A 5,285-nucleotide genomic window follows, 5' to 3' on the forward strand; every position below is an offset into this window, starting at 1 on the left:
AAAAGGGTCCAACTATGGTTAAAATGATGGTTACCTCGCATTGGTTAGAATGAGTGCGTTTTAATCATGATGGGACTTTTGACTTGATTGTTTAAATTTCCAAGGTGGCTCATCATTTCTCCCTTTTTGAAATTTAAATTCAAACGTTCCAAATTCCCTGGAAACCTTAAAAAGCTTATTAGCTTTTTCTACCTAATAAGCTTTGAGAGATGACTTTTGACGCATTATGCTTTATGTCACTAATTCTTATCTCGCACAGTGATCTTATCACGTAAACTATTTTTTTTTTCTTAATTTGCGTAAAAAGAAATGATGTGATTTGTAAAATGATTAAAGAAGGCGATACATTACAAAAAGCATCCTTGCGTTCATATTTCAGAAACTGGATGTCTGGGACTTTGTTGCAACAAAGTCTTGCACAGTCATCCAAGACATATCGTTTCTTTCAGAATGCTTTGTGCTTATCTGAGTTCTATAGCCTCATGTGATTTAGCTCTTTGCTTACGAGTCCATTCTTAGAAATTCTCCATAGAGTAGTTTGACGTGATTACTCAAGCTGTAGATGATCGCTTGGTCTATTCCTCGTTGATGACGCCTTTGTGATGACTAAGTGTCTAACTAATTTTATTGCATAACCTTTGTTGATGACGCCTCAAAGAGCATCTTCTACAGAAGAGGCGAAATTCTTGCTTTAGGAGCTTAAGGGACCTTCTATGTGTTTCCTTAATCGCATGCGTTATGGTTCCTCATGTTCTTCATCGGAAATTTCACTCAATTTATAGGGCAAGCCTACACTCACAGACTTCTCCGTTTCACGAAAACTCGTACATGTGTTCTTCAAGTAAACATGTGATTGAACAAAAATTAAGTGTTTTCCTTAAATCAAAGTGAAACATAATATCCAATTTGAAAAAGAATTTCCTCGACAACGGTGCCAAAAACTTATTGTTAGATTTGGAAGAAGATTTCTTAATTACATTATTCTTATACATTCTCTTCGTTGATTTAACGCGAGATTGAGTTCGTGAATTGGTTTCGTGACTCTCATCTGATTAATCATACTTCGTTGATTCATCATTTAAAGATCTATTTATGTGACTTGCAATGCGAGTAGACTAAGTTGTGCTAATTTTGCCTTTAGGAGATTGTCATGCTATAAAAGGTGAACGTCTTCACCGTGCATTGATATTTCTTCTAATTCTTTATTGAGTACAAGTTTTCCTCACACTTGTCCAAGTGTATTAAAGCGAGAGGTTTCCTTGGTAAGCTAGGGTACAACACAGGGCATTTTTATCAAGCTTAGTTATAAAGTCTACTCCTAATTTAAAGCAATATAAATTCTATACAGTATAAAAGTAAAGCTATGCTAATCTAAGTATTTACACAAAGGATTCTATAGTAGGTGAAGGGAATGGAATGATTATAGAATGTGAACTAACTTGCATTAAGAAAAAGGAAGGAAAGTATTCACATTATAAGTGATTTAAGTCAGGCGAGATGTCCTTGATGCAATATGGATCACTTAACTATTTTATATTTAAGGCGAGCAACCTCTCGGCTCCTAAACACAACACTTATTTTTCTTTCGGGACACAAATGGTAAAGATAAATCAAGTGATATATATCTAGGTTTCCTTACTTATAAGCATCATATTGCCTCTCTATTTAAGACGAGCAACCTCTCAACACCTAAACACCATACCTATTCTCCTTTCAGAATACAAATGATTGAAGGCAAAATGCTAGAATGAAGTTTGTTTCAAAACTCCCTTTTGTGCACGTTTTGTGAGGCCCTTGCTACTTACTCTCTGGAGCAGCTGGTGATGAGCGTTAATCAGGCAATTGAGTGAAGCTCAGGCTAAACACGATGAATCTTATAATTAAAGATTCTTTATCAAGTAGATAAATACACACTTGAACTACTTAAAACACTTCAAGAAGATAAATAGTAAAGGAAATAGAAGAAAGATATTGGATATAACATGCATTGTATTGATAACATAGACTTCTATGCCATGAAATTAATACAGTTAAACAATGCATTCCTAAATACAAAAATGAAAGTAAAGAAATGTGTTGAGTCGTAGAATGCGTTGTCATGCATTCTTTGGTTCTTTTACAAGTTAGGGGAATGGTTGGTGAGCTTCTCGCTCTCTCATCTCTCTCTAAGCTCCCACTCAGATATTTGCCGAATAAGAGATGGAGAAAGAACTACTACTACAGATGATAAAGGATTCTAAAACTAATCTTTTCATCGACCTCCTTAAAGGGTAACCTCCTTTCATTTTTTGTTCTTGGTGGAGTTTGAGTCTTTTATAGACATACTTGACGAAAAATTAATTACGCTATGTCGCACATCCATCCTTTCCTACCAATGTCAGCGCAGAAAGTAGTTGTTTCTTATCACATCATCTCTAATGACCACTAGTCTTCTACAAATCATCTCGCCACTACTACAGAAATTGGATTACTTGACGTTAATACAGTGTCAAGTAAACCTTTTCTTGACGTTTTTAAAAGTGTCAAGTAATTGACTGTCAAGTATAGTCAGATTACTTGACACTAAAAAATCGTCAAGTATACCTTTACTTGACATTCAAAACACATCAAGTATACCTTTACTTGACACTAATAAATCGTCGAGTATACGTTTACTGAAAATTGTATTGACGTCAAGTAATCTATCGTCAAGATCATATACTTGACACTATTTACACGTCAAGTAAAATTATATAGTTAACACTAAAAAACCGTCAAGTAAAATATTATATTTGATTCAAGTAAGGTCGCATACTTGACACTATTTACACGTCAAGTAAAATTGTATAGCTGACACTAAAAAACCGTCATGTATTTGATGTTATATATATTGTTTATTAATATATTAAATATACAAATTTTCTATTTTCTGTTTCCTACATTGGGTACATTCCTTTCCAACCAGTAGTTACACAACAAAAAAATGACAAATAAACCAATAAGCCAACAATAATTTCATTCTTCTCAACAATGTCATCAACAATTACAGAATTCCAATCCAAATATAACCAACTAAAATTTTCTATATGTGGCCTATTCCAAAATCAACAATAATAATAGCTATCTTATATAACCAAAAACATATGTTGTATACCAAAACTAAGTATAATGGCTATGAAAAAAACATTTACACAAAAAAAGTTATGGTCGTTCTCATGTGTTAGCCATTTACACAATTAAGATCATATCTAGCTAGGTGTCTATCATATGTTCCGAGCTAAAAATTTAGCCCACTCCACTCGTACTTCATCCATTTCAAGTTGTGAGCATGAGTTTCCCGTATCAATCTGTAGAACATAAAAAGTTGAGTAGACATTTTGTTAAAAAAAAAAAGATACTATTTATAACATTAACTAGCCAATTTTGGCGTTAAAATATTTTCTTTGGTTTAAAAAACAAACAAACAAGTCTCCACTTCATTATGTATTTCCTATAAGTTGAATTCCAAGCTAAATCTTAAGAAATTCTAACATCTGTAGATGACACAACACAAGTGATAACAAAAAAGGAATGAACATAAGCAATACTTTTGAGATGTTGGGACCTCTATTAATAGAAATAGTATGCACCTTCTCAAGAAAAGAAAAAGCAGCTTCTCAGAATTTCTTTGCTTTCTTGGAGCAGGAGGAAGATACCAGGTTTACAATGGCATTGGGCATGGCAGGATCTGCAGTAGAAACTAATTTGAGGCAAGTAGTTGAAATAGCACCAAGTGCATCCAAGATGGTTTCTTTTTCCTATTATAGCAAGAAACAAAAACAGTTAAAGGTGAACCTAATGAACCCCCACCATTATTAGCTCAAAATTTTTTTTCCATTATTCTATTAAAATACCAGAACCCTCTTCATTTTACTCCTGCACAATGAAGTAATTTCTTCCTAAGTTTTTCAAAAGCAAAAAATATCCTAGAACTTTAAAATTTCATCATTAGTTTTCTTCAAGATTGAACATATTCTTGAAAATCAAACAACATATTTTTTTTTTGCGTAATAAAGTAAAATCGTATGACTGTACCTCCCATATATGACCAGAAACTTCTTTCATAAGAGACCGGAGTAGTACTTGATGATAAGAAGATATGGACTCCCTCAAAACTTCACAACGCCTGGACATTGCTTGTGCTGACTATAAGATAGAAGTAGAAAGAAAAATGGAGAAGTCAAAACATCAAATAATAAAAAATAAAAGAGATTTATCGTTGAAAAGAACATTACTTACTTTCTTTTTACTGCTCCATGATGATGATGTAACTTCATTGCATATGAGAGAGACATTTTCTCCCAAATATAATTGAAGAGTACTACATTCACCTCTAGTATTTTCTTCCCACAATTCCTCCAATAACCCAGAAACATGATTATCATCTTTAAATCTAAATAAGAAAAGAAATTATCATAAACTAACATTTTCAATTCGAGAGTAAATAAAACCTAAATGATTACAGGAAGGATGAACCCATCAATTTCCTTAATCAATTAAGACAGTCACTAGAAGAAATCTGGCTTAAATGACTTTAATGTCACTTGGCGACCGACATCTTTACGATCCTTATTAAAGGCCTCTTTAATGTCGGTTATAAATCGACATCTTTGATGGTTTTATTGAAGACCTTTAATGTCGGTTGGTCTTTAATATCGGTGGAGAATCGACATTAAAGATATCTTTAATGTCGTTTATGAACCGACATTAAAGATATCTTTAATGTCGTTTTTACACCGACATCGGATTTAAACTATTTTTTATGATGGCAAAACTGACATTATTTGGCTTGAATTACGTCCAAAAATGTTCGTCATCGTATATTGTAAAAAATAAAAAATTTGCTTGCACGCTGGCTATAGAATGCCTATTACTCAATGGCAAACCTTATAACTATTTCACCTTCAATGCACACAAGAGTACCTGAAATTCCAACATACACTTCCATATAGAACTACAACAAATACAAATCATCCAACACCTATATATAATCACATATCAATAAACACAACTATATTCAACACCATATAAGACCAACTACTCAAAATCTTCCAATATATACACCTATATATAATCACATATCAAACAATGCATGCTGTCCTCCATGCAACTAATAATAAACACATACAATGCACAAGATTAAACAACTAAAATTCCAGCATACACTTTTCCACACTTCCATATAAAACTACAACAAATATGCATCATCCAACACCTACATATAATCACATATCAATAAACACAACTATATTCAAAACCATAAGTCC

At 32.9% G+C, this 5,285-nt stretch overlaps 1 long non-coding RNA gene across 1 annotated transcript; it reads right to left on the bottom strand.

The window, feature by feature from the left end:
* Positions 1–2,998: 2,998 nt before the first annotated feature.
* LOC103503336 (uncharacterized) lies at positions 2,999–4,209 on the bottom strand. The gene is made up of 3 exons (XR_007823640.1): positions 4,054–4,209; positions 3,609–3,776; positions 2,999–3,326 (listed from the first exon to the last, which is right to left on the bottom strand). It is a non-coding gene; the product is annotated as an uncharacterized LOC103503336 (long non-coding RNA).
* Between the last annotated feature and the right edge of the window lie 1,076 nt (positions 4,210–5,285).

Source organism: Cucumis melo, chromosome 9 (assembly GCF_025177605.1).
Source record: "Cucumis melo cultivar AY chromosome 9, USDA_Cmelo_AY_1.0, whole genome shotgun sequence".
In the NCBI taxonomy this organism is placed as follows: domain Eukaryota; kingdom Viridiplantae; phylum Streptophyta; class Magnoliopsida; order Cucurbitales; family Cucurbitaceae; genus Cucumis; species Cucumis melo.